This window comes from Sus scrofa, chromosome Y (genome assembly GCF_054392235.1).
Source record: "Sus scrofa isolate SSC_HxYL_T2T_F1_AM1 chromosome Y, Sscrofa_HxYL_maternal_Yorkshire_Landrace_v2.0, whole genome shotgun sequence".
NCBI lineage: Eukaryota > Metazoa > Chordata > Mammalia > Artiodactyla > Suidae > Sus > Sus scrofa.
This window is the reverse complement of record NC_139402.1, coordinates 6237143-6254738: the sequence shown is the minus strand read 5'-3', so window position 1 is coordinate 6254738 and position 17596 is coordinate 6237143. Positions and strand designations below refer to the sequence as shown.

The window sequence follows — 17596 nt, the reverse complement described above, 5'->3', positions numbered from 1 at the left end:
TAGAAAGATAACAACATTCACTTATTGTTTGGTCTTTTCACCATGAACTTTGCCTTCCTGGTCACGGATACCTGGAGGGTGATGGAGGGGAGAAGACGATACCTAGTTGAAATCCTTCCTCATTAGAGCTAGGAAAGAAAAATGAGAGTTGTATCAGACTTGTGCTAAATCACAGAGGATGGATAACTATTACCTTTCACTCCACTCCCAAGCCTAGGAACACGAAAAATCACTCCCCTACCTCTATCTTTAATATTCCTTTGGACTTGCCATCTTATCCACTATACCTGTGGCTTTTGGACCGTCCTTACATGGGCAGGAAACGATTGCCAGGGAGTGGTTGGCAAGGAGATTTATTCAGGAAAAGCTCAAAGACTTGGGGGAACTTGATAGGGAGACATTATGGTGCATTGGGAGAAGGGTCTACTCTGGACCTAATGGATCTCATCTTCAGAGGGATGCCTTTCGGCTGGAAGTTGTGGCTGCTGGCTGTTCCAAGCTCCATCCCTTCCTGAGAACTGTCCAAGACTGTAGGGTGTTTGCCTACCCCCAAATTTCTGCTCCTCCCCCCCCCCATCGGTGGTGGACTTGGACCCATGATTGCTTGGATAATAGCAGGTGGCCACTTTCTTCAATTTGGGAGACCCCTGAAAGGCCCTTCCTGCCTCATCAGGCCACTGTGCGGCAAGGTCTAGAATTCTGACCAGATTCAAGACTTAGCTTGAATTGAGCAAGACTGCTTCATGAATGATCCTGAGCTCTTCCCACAAAAGGCAAGGTTGTCTCTCTTGGGTGGATGTTAGAAATTCCTTGATCATCATTGGCAAGAGCCGTTCATTCCTAAGGGGCTAAAATGTAGCGATGGTTTCCTTTTGCCCATTTTCCTTAACATTTCACCTGGAATTCATCTAGAAAAGAGTCCTTTCATCAATTGTGCAGTTACTAGAAAGAAGGACTGTTTAAAACTTCTAGGATGGCATCAGAAAGATTCAAGAGCCAAAGGGCATGCTTTCTCACTGGTTAAAGATGCTATACTGTGACCATCCATCAGGATGGTAATTTACATGGACCAGAATACAAAGTTGCATATGGGGATGTGCTACCGACAATGCTAAAATTAGGTGCAGGGATTGTCTTTGGAAAATTCCCGTGCCTCAGCCCATGACTTTGAAAAGCAGCGCCTCAAGGGAAAGAAACAAGCATGTATCCTCCTCTTCAGATCGGATAATAATAACTCTAGCTCAGCTTCGTCAGTGGAATCTGAATTTTTAAAAAATTGAAGATACTGAGTTCCTCTAAGATCCATGTTGCATAAACACAGATCTTACTTTCCTTCATCAATCTGTTAACCCCATATATTACCACGTGCAAGGTATAAAGTAAGAAATGAGAGGAAAAAACACGCCCAAACTGAGGCCACCATGGTGCATTTTAGCAATAGCAGGGAATCCACTGGCCTGGGTTTTTTTGTTTGTTTTGTTCTGTTTTGTTGCACCCTTTTACCATGAAATGCCAGTAGCTCGCGAGTCAAAGTCGTGTTTTGTGTGCCTGGAGGAAAGGATTTTTCCTACTTGGTTAGCTGGTGGCACGTAGTATATATCTTTGAGGATCCCTTCAGAAGAAATGAAGATAATTTATGGGAGCATATTAACGTCTCCTTATTACCTGTGGTGTGAATTATTTCCTAATGATTCCAGTGCCACGAAGATGAGCTAAATTAAGTCCAGCAAACTAAGGTGGTAATGAATGCATCCATTGAATGATGACAAAATTAGATAAATAGGAAATAAATTAAAACCACCCTCTTACAACACAAATGGAATCATTTCAGATATCATGATTCTAACGTCCCACTTCATTTATTATGTGTGGTATGTGCATTCCTAAATTTCTTTAGAAGCAAAATGAGCCGTCATGGTAATTACTGCTTGTGCTATATTTTAGAGAAATCTTCCTTTAATACGAATGCACATTGTAAATTCGAAGGAGACGGATATACCGGTGCAAGGTTGGGCATATCAAGTGTGGAAATATCAAGTTTGGAATATAACAGTGCAAATGCTGTGAAGGTCTGAAGTCTCACAGGTTGTATATCAATGCACAGGATAAGAGTAATGTAATATTATTCCAGGCAGTGTTCCCAGAGTTTGTCATGTTTTTCTGCTCGCCACGGAAAACACACTGAAGAAAAAAAAAATTAGGTGTCAGAAGCAGAGAGTATTGCCCCAACACAGGCTAATTAATCTGCTTGTCACTGTTGTCACAGAAGGCATTGCTGACTGCCGTTGAGAAAAGAGATTTGGGCCTTGAAACATCTCTACATTTAAATAGCCATTTAGTTGTCGCACGCACAGTATAACCTCAACAAACAAGGTCGCACGAATGTTGGTCAGAACAGGTGCTGGGGTTGAAAGGAAAGAAAATGTCCCTAGATGCCTTAGAGCTGGCTCGCTCTTTCCTCCTATGGGGAGATGGTGAATATATAGGAACATATTTTTATATAAATTAGTTTTGTTATCTCCCCAAAGAATCAGGTAGGAATGATGACCTCCCAGGTTTAGCAGCCAGATAGTCATGGGTTCAAAGTCTAATGCTGGCCCTTAACTGTCTTCTCAGCCAGGGGACTAAACCTTCATTTGGAGGTGGCTGTTGTCAGAATTAGAGTGAGTGACGCTCCAATGCTTGGCCCAAGAATCAAGCGTGGCTATGACTCTGTGGCCAGTGCATGAGGCTGGCAAGATTTGAAAGTGAATCCTTGAACATAGTTTTTTAAAGGGCCCATCAATGCCCTGTGCTGTTTTAACTTTTCATTTATTTATTCACACATTTATGTAACCAAATTTAAGCAACATGGATGCAACTAGAGATTTAAGAGTTAAGAATCTTAAGAGCAAATGGCATTATGCTCCCTCCTGGAGCATAGAGACTCATGGTAGATACATACATTTTATGACAGCGTAGTCTAGCCAGAGAGAAGTGCAAAAGATGAACCAGAGGATGGATGGGGGTGCAAAAGATGAACCAGAGAATGGATGAGGGTGGATGTGAGGATTTGAGATGGCGCACATCAATGTGTGAGGGTGTACTTGGTGCTCAGCCGAGAATGAGTGGCATGACCGGTACTCTGTGAAAAATGGAGAGTCTTCTCTTACCTAATCTGAGAGTCTATTCCCATAGGCTATTCTTTTTTAAATAATAAAAGTGTTGGTCTACACCCCTAACCCTGGGATAATTTCTTTTTTTATTATTAAAGTGGAATTGATTTATCATGTTGTGCCAGCTTCTGCTGTATAGCAAAATGAGCCAGTCATACATATAGATACATTCCCTTTCTTATATTATTTTCCATCATGTGCTTTCCCAAGAGACTGGACATGGTTCCCTGTGCTGGACAGCAGGACCTCTTCGTTTATCATTCTCAATGTCATAGTTTGCATCTATGAACTCCAAACTCCCAGTCCATCCCACTCCCTCCCCCTCTACCTTGGCAACCACACGTCTGTTGTCCATGTCCGTGAGTCTGTTGCTGTGATGTAGAGAGGTTCATTGGTGCCATATTTTAGATTCCACATAGAAGTGATATCACATGGTATTTGCCTTTCTCTTTCTGACTTCCTTCACTTGGTATGAGACTCTTTAGTTGCATCCAGGTTGCTGCAAATGGCATTATTCTGTCCTTTTTTATGGCTGAGTAATATTCCATTGTATGTATGCACCGCATCTTCTTTATTCATTCATCTGTCAAGGGACATTTAGGTTCTGATGCAGAACATGTATGCTTGCCTTGCCGGTATCCATATTCTGCCATTCCAAGTGCGCAGGTGGTTATACCTATTTCCACAGCATTACATGGTACCACACAGGGTCAACGTATTCAATATTTGTGCATCTACCTAATGGATGTTGGTCTGGACATGAGGAAAAATGCTATTGCCAGTGTCTACAGAGTAATGATCATGCCCATTATGGTAATAGCAACACTTCTGCAGCCCTTAGCAGGAGCCTAAGCACTTTGCATATAATACTCATCCAGTCTGTGGACCAGGCTTATACCGTGGTTAGCGTTATTCTTATTTTGCCAGTGAGGACCACAAGAAAGAAAGAGATGGAGTAACTGCCTTGAACTCCCCCTGCTAGTACATCTTGAATCCATAACTTGAACCCAGGAAGTCTGGCTTGAATGTCTGTGCGTCTAACCATGAGACAAAAGCCTTTCCACAATACATGGATATTTCAAAAAGGGAAATGATACCAGCTTCCCTACCATGGGTATAATTGTTTTGTAATGTTTTGCTTTGAGGAATTTCCCCTTTAGAAAGTTAAAAACACAAAATCAGTACCACACACGTCAGGAACTCACGCATCTCCAGGTGGGAGAGGTCCGTGAAAATGCTGCTCTGTGTGTTTCTGATGACGTTTGCTCCCCCCTTTCTCTTGAGTTGACAGTCTGTCTCCTCTTCGTACCTTAACCAGGCATCTGAGCTCATGGAATCAGGTACTGCATAAATTATCAAATGGCTCAGCCACCCAGAGCCATGATTTTAGTCCAGCTGAAAACGTGCCTAGATCCAACCAGTGGATGGCAGGGAACTGCCGATCAATCAACACGGTCAAATTAGTGTCTCCACATGATGGCCAGGACTCTGCAGAAGATGTTCAATAACAACTAAAGGCCAGCTAGAGTGTCTTTGAAGATCCATCGATGGATGCTGGGCATGATATGGTGGTGCTGGGTGAATAAGACCGGAGGTGTTAGAATCTTGCTGTTCTCATCTCAGCTGCTTAACTCTGTGACACACAGCAGGTGCTCACGACATGCTGCGTGAGGGAGCGGACTCTACTGATTTTCTCTCTCCATCCTTCTTCCCTCCAGAATCCTGTGACTTTTGAGGAATATATGGAAAGTTAAGACTCCCATCAAAATGTCTTCATGTCCAAGAAACACGGGATCTGAATCACTATCCATAGAAAGAAGTTTCTCCCTGTGGATGACAGCGGTGCCTCACCACGCATCAAATTGAAACCGTAAATTTGTTCCTGAGCAGGACTCCACGGAGCCTTCGTATGTCCTCTGCCTGCTTCCTGTCGGTAGAAAAGCTTTAGCCTCAGGACCCAGCCATAAAAAAGAATGACACCACCTCATTCCTTGCAACATGGGTGGACCTAGAGACCTTCATGCTGAGACATCCCTCTGACAGAGAAAGACAAATACCGCATGATATCACTCCTATGTGAAATGCAATAAAAATGACATAAAAAACTTATTGACAAAACAGAAACAGACCCATAGATTTCAAAATAAAACTGATGGTTAGCAAAGGGGAAATGGGGGTGGGAAGGAAGGATAAATGAGGAGGTTGGGATTAACTTTTAATAGATACACTGTATATAACATGGGTAAGTAACAAAGAGTTGCTGTCTAACACAGGGAATGCTATTCGATATTCTGTAACCATCAGCATGGGAAAAGAACCTGAAAAAGAATGGATATGCGTGTATGTAAAATAGTTTCACTTGGCCGTACACCTGAAATTAACACAACATTATAAGTCAACTATACTCCAATATTTTTTTAAAAAAAGAACAAATATCCAAGCAAAAAGAGGATGCAATTTGAATTTGAATTTGAATCACTCTAAACATATTAATACAGTATTTCTGCTAGTTAAAACCAAACCAAAAAATAAATAAATAAATAAATAAATAAACCTTTAGCCTCCTAGGCCTTCCCTGAGTTTCAGAACAAATTTAATCAGAGAAGTGAGAAAATTCAGAAATAAAGGAAAACCGTCAAGCAAGACAAACTAAGAAGAGTTTAGCCATTCGACAAAGTCAAGGACCTCAAGAACCTTAAGTTCCTCCTCAAGGACTACAGGTAATATTCTGAGCCATGTCTGGTGAGCCCTTGTGCAGGGGCTAAAACCCCCACCAGGTGGAAGAAGTTAATTGTATGCTGCCCACAGCGTGGAGACCCCAGACCAGCTGGAACCGGAAGGTGGTTGATGTTGATTCCCAATGATCTCACCGCCAACCAATCAGAAGGGTGTCTGTGAGCTGATTAAACCCCCCCTACAACTGCCTCCCTGGCCCTGTCTTTAAAAACCCTTCCCAGAAAGTCACGGGGGCTAGTTAAGCACCAGGAGTCTTCTAAGCACACGGAGAGTCGTCTCCTGGCTTGGCGCCTGCAGTAAATGCTCTTTTCTTCACCAAAATTCGGGTTCAGGAGACAGGCTTGGCTTCTGTGTGGGTGAGCAGACGTAAGTTTGGTTCAGTCACTATTTCATGAAAAATACACCTCATTTTCTCGGAGGACGTGGTATTGATTTTATGAGTGTGAGAAAATGACAACAAAGCTGTGTCCTATAATTATTTTTAAAAATACCGTATGTATCTAGCCTATGAAAATAGGCTTGTGGTCAACGTTGATCTCAGTGAATTCCATAGATTTTTATTGGGAATTGAGAATTAGAGAACAGACCTTTCTTTCTTTACTTGAAGCCCATAAGCAGATGGCGCTCTGACGTCTTAGGAGTTGTCCTTTTATTTCAAATGAAATTATTACACCAGCATTGACTTCTGCTCCAAAAAAGCACACTTAGTTGTATAGATGGACTTACATCCAAGGAGAATTTTGCACAGCACCGGTTTACAAAAGCCAGTCCCATCTGATTCTGTTTTAATTTGATTCTCTTCAAACACGGTTCTGTTTTAATTTGATTCTCTCCAAACACAGGTGTGATGACCGTTTTTAACTCCACGGCGATTTTGAAGACCAGGAACGTTCATGGGAAACACGTTCCATTTGATGTGAGCGTCTCCTCTGAGTTTCCTTGTGGTGTCTGCCTCCCAAAGCCTTCTTCCTCCCTCCTCCGTACCTGATCAAGCACAGGTGAAGGAATGAAGTCATTGCTCTAGACCTGCCACCCAAGAGTCAGGATGCAGACACATCACCAAAGGTAAGATCACAACGTATATATTTATCTCTTTTATACACGACCTGAAATGCCAGCCAGTCACTAATACTTAAGGACTACATCCATCCAGAAATAGGATGACATCAAAACTTGTGTCGAGAACACAGGTGATTCTCAGCTATGAGGTGGTTAAAATACACCTGTTAAAACCAACGTGTTGATTGTGCCAGGAAGACTTCTTTCTTAGTTGAGTCATGAAACCTCTGGGTGTTTTTTTCACTCCTCCTCTTCACAGAATTTCACCTGGACTCAATGTACATCTTTCAGCTTCACCTACGTCTGATCCTTCTCCTGTCAGTTCTTCTAAATTATTGGGGTTTTTTTTGTTTTTTGTTTTTGCAACCCTGTGACATCACTTTTTGTGCAGCCCCGCTGAGCTGAAATTTTTCCAGAGGAGCCCATCCTAGCCGACACCCCATCATTCAACATTTTATAGCTAGACCTCTGAGAAAAGCCAGGTCATTCATGTAGAGACACATACAACCTGATTCTTATAATCTCAAAAAGTGGTAAAATTGGAAGCAATTTTTTTTTGGCTTGCATTAGTGCTTTGACAAGAGGAGTCTGCCTCTCACTAGGTATGCTGTCTGTTTTGTTTTTTGCTCTCGAACAAGGAGAAAGATGAAGAGTTCCAACAATAGTTGTTTAATAAAATGGATGTATTGCTGCGCCAACAGCTCATTTTAAGAAGCAGAGAAAAGTTTAGATTTTATGTGATGTTAATTTTTATATATTATATATTTAATACACATATTTTTTATTATTTTCTGGTCGCACCAGCAGCGTACAGACATTCCTGGGTCAGGGATGGAACCCGAGCCACAGCAGTGACAACACCAGATCCTTAACCCTGAGCCACCAGGGAACACCATACATTTTTTAAAATTAACATGTTGGCCTAGAAATGAATGAAATCGCAGATTATAAGGGGCTCACAGATAAGGAGAAAAGATGTGTGGTTGCCAAAGGGGAGAGGGAGGGAGTGGGATGGATGGGGAGTTGGGGGTTGGTAGCTGCAAACGATGACATTTAGGTTGGATCAGCAAGGAGGTCCTGCTGTGTAGCACAGGGAACTCTATCCAGTCTCTTGGGACAGACCACGATGGAAGATAATTTAAGAAAGGGAATATATATATATATATATATATATATATATATGCATGACTGGGTCACTGTGCCGTGTGGCACAAAGTGGCACAACACTGTACATCAAGGATCCTTTAATAAAAAACTGAAAAAATACATCAAAAAGTCAAATTATAGGGGACGATTGACCTGAACACATTTAATATATAAAAGGTATTAGTCTGCGTTCTTTTGTGTATTTTTGAATCCAGACATCACATCATTCTAACAAACTGCTCTCAATGTGTCTCCCACTGAGGCATTCTTTGCCTTACGTTTTCATCTTTCTGATGTATCCATCATGGAAAAAAGCAGGAAAGAGTCTCCCTCCTTACAGGGGTGAAAATAGACTCATGAAGGATTCAGATGGACTAAAGCCATGGTCCCTCTCCTCGGGAGAACCAGACAAGTCCATCCGGTATTGGGTAAGCCCCTCCCCTCATGGCTCTTCATGAATTTCAAGATTCATGAATTTCAAGTCTCAAGACGGCCCATATAATTAGTCCCTTTAATCCCACTTAACCAAAACAAAGTAAATCTTGCCTTCAATTATAATAATGGAATGGCCAGGGCATCAAACCTCCAGACTTAGCAAGTGGACCTCTTCCCAAGGGTCACCTGTCACCACTTCTTCAAGGCCCGTCAGTGCCTTCAGAATTTCCCGGCAGCACTTCCACTAATTGTGCGGCTAGGACCAAGTCCTTGGCAGAAAAACGTTTCTGGCTACCCTGGGTGACCATTTGTGGAGTAGAAACTCAAGTTCACAGATAAAGAGAGCAGATGTGTGGTTGCCAAGGAGGAGAGTCGTGCAGAGACATGTTTCTTTGAAAACTCCATCTCATCCTGCTTTACTTTTTCCCATCTTCATTCTTTACTTTATTCCATCTTCCTGCTTGAAAAACAGTCATAGTGCTGGTAAATGACTTAAGCTTAAGAACAAAGACCTAAAGGCATAAATGGCTTAAGCTTAAGAACTGTTACGTGCCTAGAGGTCAGAGTAAGAGTTTAACCCTTTACCACCTAAGTGGCTTTTTAAATAGTAAAAGAACTTAAAAAATAGTAAACAAACCCTATATCCTCCACCCATAGTCCCACCTCACTTGATCTCATCTAAAGAGCACAATAAAAGCGTGTGGTTTCTTGAGACAGGGCTCTTGCTCCCTGAGACCTCGAGTCCCCTGGTTCCCACCTTTACTGTCTCTGTGTCTTGTTTTATGTTAACTCTCTTCCTTAAGTTCTTCAGCCCCATCCTGCTGAGCTGGTCTCGGCAGAGGTGGAGGGGGGAGCGAGTGGGATGGACGGGGAGTTTGGGGTTCATAGATGCAAACTAGGACATTGAGAATGGAGAAGCCATGAGGTCCTGCTGTGCAGCACAGGGAACTCTATCCAGTCTCTTGGGATAGACCAGGATGGAAGAGAATATATGTATTTTGTATGCTCTGTTCTTTAACCTTCTATTTTTCTTGTACCTATTCCACGAGGTTTGTTTGTTTGCCTAGTTTCAAGAGAATTAAGGGCATAGAAAATGAGGATGCAACTAGAGACTCTCATCCTAAGTGAAGTGAGTCAGAAAGAGAAAGACAAATACCATATGATATCATTTGTATGTGGAATAAAAAATACGGCAGAACTGAACCTAGCTACAGAACTGAAACAGACTCACAGACACAGAGAACAGACTTGTGGTTGCCAAGGGGGAGCGGGAGGGAGTGGGATGGACGGGGAGTTTGGTGTTGGTAGATGCAAACTACGACACCGAGACTGGATAAGCCGTGAGGTCCTGCCGTACAGCACAGGGAACTCTATCCAGTCTCTTGGGATAGACCAGGATGGAAGATAGTATGAGAACAGGAATGGATCTATATGTATGACTGGGTCACTTTGCTGCCCAGCAGAAATGGGCACAACATACATCAACTAGAATTTTAAAAAAAGAAACACAAGTCATGCTTTGAAAGAACGGTGATCTTAAGATTTATTTGAAACTCCTATAAAAGGTGGTTCCTCTCCTGAAATAGTTGCCCACTACAGACAGACCAAGGCGGGTGGGCACTGGTCACCACGTCCAGACTCTCTTCATTGGATCACGGCCTGTAATCACCCACAGCTGTGAGCTGCTAGCTGTTAATTTCACACAGCTCCATTCTTTTCCAGAACAAGGTCCTTCCAGAGTGGCCCGACTTTGGTGCTGTTGACAACTGAGGCTGGATCCTTTAGGGTGGGGGCTGATCAGGAGGATGGGCAACTCCAGCGGAAGGTACAAGTCCTTTGAATTTCCCCGGCCCCATTTTGCTGCCATGCCTGGCTCACCAGCCTTTCTTAGGAATAAGTCATTTAGGTCAGATGCTGCTCGAGGGAATTCTGCCCAAGAGAAGCATGTATTTCCATGCCATCCTATTCCTTCTCCTCCTTTCCCTTGCCTCCTTTCTGTCTCCCCTCTCTTTGCTCTCCCTTCCTCCTCCTCTTCTTAGCAGGCACCATCAGCAGGTATTCCATCACATATTTCATGCGTGTTAATTCCTATGTACTTAGCATCCTTTTACATGAGAACCAGGGGCATTAGAAGGAGGGAGAACCTCGCCCGTGGGCTCACGGGTGACTCATGACAGGTAGGAGGTGAGCTGGAGCCACATTTGAAGGATAATTCTGGACGCCAGCATGCCCAAAGGGCCAAGCCAACTCTAAAGCATGCTACACATCTGCTGTTTGTTTGGCGACCTGACAACGTCACCGCTGTAGTTAAAAAGGGATCACACACAGCATTTGCCACAGAGAAGGAACTCTCTTGATGGTCCCTTCCTGCTGAGATTCAAATCGAGTGCAGAGATTATTTGTAAAGCCAAACACCTGTGGCAGGACAGAAGCAGAATGCATTAGAGTACATATTATATAATATAGGTATGACCCTATTGTGTGTTGGTGGGTATGTATTCTTATAAAACGATTGAGGAATTCCCTGGTGGCCAAACAGTTAAGGATATAGCATTGTACTGCTATGACTTGGGTTCGATCCCTAGCCTAGGAATGTCTGCATGCCGCAGGTACAGCCAAAAAAATTTAGTAAGATTAATTATTAATTAAAAGTTAATAAGATAATCAAGATTATTAATTATTCATCTTTTTAATAGGGTCGCAACCGAAAACTATGGCAGGGCTACACACAGGTCTGAAATCTGTGCCCTTTTTTTTCACATTGAGAAAGTGCAGAGGGGAGTTCCCGTCGTGGCGAAGTGGTTAACGAATCCGACTAGGAACCATGAGGTTGCGGGTTCGATCCCTGCCCTTGCTCAGTGGGTTAACGATCCAGCGTTGCCGTGAGCTGTGGTGTAGGTTGCAGATGCAGCTCGGATCCCACGTTGCTGTGGCTCTGGCGTAGGCTGGCGGCTACAGCTCCGATTCGACCCCTAGCCTGGGAACCTCCATATGCCGCGGGAGTGGCCTAAGAAATGGCAAAAAGACAAAAAAAAAAAAAAAAAAAAAAAAAAAAAAAAAAAAAGAAAGAAAAGAAAGTGCAGAGAGGTTCTTTGCAGAGAAACTGCCCAGCAATTAGTTTTAGGGTCTGAGCTGCACTCTTTGTTTGCCTTGATTGTATGCTAGAGGCCTTGAGCCCCTTAATAAGTCATTGTCATTCCACTTGGGTCCCCAACCCCCTAATTCAATGCAGAAGTCATCCCTCTGGATGGGAAAATAAACGAGGGCTGAAGTCAGCTTCCTTGATGTTTTAACATTCCGTTTTAATATCAACTCCTCCTTTAAGATCCGTAAACATTGGGAGGAACGGCCTTGCTCCATTTCTGCAGTGAGCTGGCTCTTTATGTTTCTAAATTCTCAACAACCTGCTGTGCTCATCTGCCACTGTCCCTGGACCTGCAGATTTCTGTCTCTTCTCTGCCACATTTCCTCTGATGCCACTCTATCTTTATTTTGAGAGAGAGGAGCTTTTATTTCCAACAGCGGGAGATAGAGTCATGACATAAACGCTTGTAATCCAGGCCACGATTTCAGGAGTACCAAATTCCAGGTTCAGATCATCTGCTCTGGAATAGACTCCCTCATGGTCAAAATTGGACAGAGCTCTGCTAGCCTCCAGGTACATATCCGTCCTGCACGCCAATGGGCTCAGCCTGGAAAGACTGCATGTTATTTACTGAGTAGCAGGCCGTGCTAGTGTTGCCTGGGAGAATCATTTACTGTTGCCTGGTAAATAAATCCAGCTGCTCTATTCTCTAAGGCAGCCTGGATGCAGGGAGAAGCGGACAGGCAGCGGGCTCAGTTGCCAGCAGCTGCAAATCAGAGCTTACTCCCTGGTGAGACAGACAGTGCAGGGCCCGGGGAAGAACGCCTGGTGGGTTTTCTCTGCCTGGAGCATCTTCGAGAAGGCACGTTTCATCCACCCATAAGGTAGATTGCTCTCTCCATGTCCATCCAGTTTGCAAAGGCAGGTCAGTCTTCGCAGGGGCCTTCAGAACGCCCCACATGGCTTCTGGTGTGCCATGTTCCCCATTATTTTTGTCAGAATGTTTCAGGCACACTCCAAATTTCATGGAAATCTTTCCTGGAACTGTTGCATGCGCAAGAAATAGACAACGGTTTGGAGAATGAATGTTTGTTATGTAGCTGATGTGTATACACATAGCTAATAGATAGATAATAGATAAAATAGATAGATAATAGTTATAGATAAAATAGATGAGAGATGATGCATATAGATAGGTAGATGATATATATATATAGTTGATAGAGATAGTATAGATAGACGTTAAATAGAGATAATACAGATGATATAGATAATAGATAGGACAGATGATATAAATAGGTAGATAACAGATACAGATAGATGATAGAGATAGAAAATATAGAGAGATGATATATAGAGAGAAATGATAAGATATAAATATAGATAGGGAGATAGATGGGTAGATAGATATACAAAGATGGCAGAGATAGGTAAATAGATTATAGATACAAATTAGGTGGATAGATAAAAATACAATAAATATAGATAGATGGATAGTTAATAGAGATTATCGATATAGATAGATATAGATAATAGATAGAAGGATGATAAGACAGATTACATAGCTAGATGGTAGATAATACGTATGATTATATCATCCTTAAGTGTTTATAGTTAACTATAACGTCCTTAAATTTACTGTTCATATATATTTTATGTTACAATTTTGGAACATCTGTTAAAGATCAAAAAGCATGTAATTAATGAAAATCAATTGCAAGTATGTCATTAGGGTAATTATCATTTGGGGGTACATTTAAAACTTGCCTTTCATTCAACAAAAAAGACTTTGGGTGTTTTCTAAAGATGACTTTAGAAGTTCCTATTGTGGCTCAGTGGTCATGAGCCTGACTCGTATCCATGAGGATGTGGGTTCGGTCCTTGGCCTCGCTGAGTAGGTTAAGAATCCAGTGTTGTCTTGAGCTGTGGTGTAGGTTGCAGACTCAGCTCGGATCTGGTGTTGCTGTGGCTATAGGCTGGCAACTGGAGCTTTGATTTGACTCTTAGCCTGGGAACCTCCAGATGCTGCAGGTGCAGCCCTAAAAAAAAAAAATTAAAAATAATAAAGTAAAAAAAAAAAGTTAAAAAAAAAAGATGATTTCATGTGGCTTATATGGTTTTTCAGACTTAAGAGAGACAGAAGAAATGCCTTCTCCACGGGCAGATGGAGTGAGCAGTGTAGAATCCATCACCACAGTTCAAGGCATCTCAGAGACTCATTTCTGAAGCCAGGGCAGAAGAATCGTGCTGCATCTCTACAGAAACGTAGGTTTGTCAGCGGTTTCTGTTTTTGTTTCTCTCCCATTATTTTTCCAGGTATTTTTCTTCTTTCTTCTCTTGACTTCCTACCTCCTGCCCCTTCATGTTTTTTTCTTCCCTTCCTTCCTCTTCCTCCTCTAGGAAAACAGGGGACTTTTACTTTTGTGTACTGGCTGAAAAAAATGTAACATCAGGAGACACTTTGATAATCCTGTGATTGTGACCGTGATAAGGAGGAGAGAAGGAAGAACAGCAAAACTAATTTGTCCCCATACAAAATCACTCACCTTTTGCAGACAAACTGCCCATTTTCTCTATTCCATTCAAGCTACATTGGGTGGGAGAATTTCGATCATAAACTCCCTGAAGATGGCGTTCCCGTCATGGCTCAGTGGTTAACAAACCCAACTAGTATCCATGAGGACACAGGTTCGATCCTTGGCCTCGCTCAGTGGGTTAAGGATCCAGCATTGCTGTGAGCTGTGGTGTAAGTCGAAGACGCAGCTCAGATCCTGTGTCGCTGTGGCTGGGACGTAAGCTGGCAGCTACAGCTGCAATTCAACCCCTAGCCTGGAACTTCCATTTGCCCGCAGGTGCAGCCCTAAAAAGACAACAACGACACACACACAAAAATCACTGAAGAAGGTAAAACTGAATTATTTGTGTTAGGGTCTTTTTTAAAGGAAAGATCAGTTTTTCTCTGGTTTTCATAGATGTCACGTTCAAGTTCATGTGTTTTTCATGCTGGGGAGGTGGTGGGAGTGGATTGTATTTCATGCAAGCAATTCTTCTAAGGAGATGTATCAGTGATAGTCAATGCAGACTTCAAAACCTACTTCATCTGAGACAGTGAACATCTAGGGAAACATGAATGTACCTTTTTTCTATACAACTAAAACCCATCAGAGTAGCCCAGGTAGCCAATAATTCAAGTGCCATTATCTCATTATCCATAGGATCAATTTTGGTCCCTGTGGTGCACCTGTAGACACTTGCTGCTGCCAACTGGGAAAGAAAAAAGCACAACCTAAAAGTTATGAATTACGGTTTGTTCAGCAGATTTTCTGGGGACTTTAAGCCCAGGAGGCAGCCTCTCAGCTCCGAGGATCGGTTCTGAAAAGGCCAAGGAGGAGCCAGGATATAGAAGAGTTTTTGCAGCAAAGACCAGATAACAGCAAAAGATTACTGTTTGTGAAAGAAAACCAGACATCTCCAGTTAATGAATTAGTGCTTTTCTCTGTATGGGAAGGTGCAAAATCTGGGCTTATTGAAATCATTTCTTGGATCTGCACCTGAACTATTTAGCATCAATGTCCTGTTTTTCTCCATGCTGAATCCCCTTGGGGGCACAATTGGGGGCAGCTACAGTGGCTGATGGCTCGATGGTCACAACATCCTTTGTTGACTGATGTGGCAGGTGGCATTTTTCATCCTTAGCATCAATAGCCAGAACAGTGCCTGTATTTACAGAGTGCTTAAGGAGCCGAGCACAGCTGGGGCGACTGCAGTGGCTGCTGGATTAACGGCCATAGCATCTTTCATTTGCTGATACAACACTCTTCCCTCCACGCCGCTACTGTTTCCAGTGTGGAGTTGGTGGGGCAGGGGGGAATCACATTGAAAATAGTTTACAAAGAAGAGAAAGTGTATTTTATCTAGGTGACTTGGAAAGAGACACTGCTCAAAAACCACCAGTCCACTAGGTTTAGTGGGTTTTTTGTTTTGTTCTTGGTTTTGTATTTTAGGGCCATACCCGCGGCACATGGAGGTTCCCAGGCTAGGGGTCAAATCGGAGCTGTAGCTGTTGGTGTACACCACAGCCTCAGCGACACAGTATCCCAGTTGTGTCTGTGACGTACACCACAGCTCATGGCAATTCCAGATCCTTAACCTAGTGAGTGAGGCCAGGGATTGAACATGTGTCCTCATGGATATTACTCAGATTCATTTCCTCTGAGCCACGACGGGAACTCCTCATTCAGAATTTTTGTTACCGTCATAACCCTTGGCTAGGAAATGAGGGGAAGTGTGGTTAAAACATTGTTTTTACAGCCAAGTTGCATAAAAAAATCATTAAGGAGTTTGCATCGTGGCTCAGTGGCAGCGAGCCTGACTAGTATCCAAGAGAATGCAGGTTCGATCCCTGGCCTTGCTCAGTGGGTTAAGGATCTGGCGTTGCCGTGCACTGTGGTGTGGGTCACAGACGTGGGTCACAGACATGTCTCAGATCCGGTGTGGCTGTGGTGTAGGCCAGTGGCTGCAGCTCTGATTTGACCCCTAACCCCTTATGCTGCAGTGCAGCCCTAAAAAACAAAAAATAAATAAATAACAAAAGATCATTAAGAAAAGGCTTCATGTCTTCTGCCCTGCCCCCAAGGGGAACTTTCGCCTTTAGAATACACAAACGAGGCCTGCCTTTCAGTTCACAGAGGAGGCTGGAAGATCTGGGTTTCCTAAGACAGACCCTTCATAGAGAGGATCCAGAGACAGAATGCCCATGGCTCTTGGGAGAAATTATGGTTTTCCTTGGAACCCTCCCTTCCCCAAGTGTTTACCAATAATCCACAGGCCATTGACAGATTCAAAGAGGCCAGTGGTGTAGTCCCTCTGTCACTATCATCAAGAGCACAGCACCTCAGCAGGACCCTTCATGGCCATTGTGTTCTTGGGTTAAATTGTTCTTATGCGTCTTTTTGGTTGGTTGGTTGTTTTTTGTTTTTTTTCCTTTGGATTGTTACAATGGGGAGATGCCTTAGTTGTCCTAATGAAAGGAAACAAGTTTATCTGGATGGACTGATCATAAATCATTGAGTGGAGAGGAGGAGAATCTTAAGATGTAAGAGAGGCTGCTGTGCTGCTCAGATAGCAGGGATTAGCTACATCTAAAGGAGCATGGAATACAGATGGATGTGTGATGTGCTCTCAGACGTTAAGGTGGTGCTGTGACGTGGAGTCTAGATGCAAGTATAGCAGGAGGGTGGGGTGTTTCTCTCATTCGAATTGTATGCTGAGCCAAATGTGTGCAATAGAAAAACCAGGGGCATTCTGTCCAGTCTCTTGGGCTCCCTCCTCTGGGGGATCTCGAGGCTCGGAGGAACGTGGGCTGGAAACCCCTGGTGGAGGGAGGGTGGTGGCAGTAGTGCACCAACACGGCTGCCTTCAAATTCTGTCCTAAGTCACCACTTCTTGAGTTCCTACTTTGTGTCCATTCTCTGTTGTGGTGGGATGTCCTTGCAGGTAAAACTGGTATAAATAATAATATCTCCAGGAGTATGAAAACTATAGAATGAGAGGAAACGTAGAAAGCATTTAGCAAGCTCTTCTTCGATTCATGTTGGTTGATTTTAGCTGGGTACTTTGGACCTGTCCCCTGTCCCTAACCTCATACATCCTTTTTATACTACAAGTCCATCCACATGCATCTCCAGGTGATACACATAAGGCTTGTGTCACCTGTAGATTGAGAGCAAGTTGGGATCATGAATTGGGATCAGCACAAATGCTCTTTTCATCTTTCTGTCTGATACATTGTGGCACAATGGAAACGCTCTGATTTCTTCATGTTGGAATATAAATCTCCCTTAGCAGCTCTATGTTTATCAGTTTCTGATTATTTTTTTAAAAATGCTCATCTAAATGTTTAGGTTAGGAAGGAATTGTATCATATAATTCAGAAAGCTGCATTCCAGGTGGCCCCATGCAAGTGTGCAGCTGGATTCTT

The 17596-nt window shown here is 43.0% G+C and overlaps 1 long non-coding RNA gene across 6 annotated transcripts in view; it reads left to right on the top strand.

The window, feature by feature from the left end:
• The window catches only part of LOC102164143 (uncharacterized), a 358716-nt gene that overhangs the window by 19228 nt on the left and 321892 nt on the right, over window positions 1-17596 (top strand). For 2 of the 6 annotated variants that reach the window (XR_014836011.1, XR_014836012.1), the window contains exons 1-2: window positions 12345-12500; window positions 13742-13881. This is a non-coding gene — a long non-coding RNA (uncharacterized LOC102164143). Of the gene's footprint in view, window positions 1-4873; window positions 5876-6733; window positions 6957-10253; window positions 10357-12344; window positions 12501-13741; window positions 13886-17596 lie in introns of those variants that run through there. The other 4 variants (XR_014836014.1, XR_014836015.1, XR_014836010.1 and 1 more) reach the window with 4 other exon arrangements.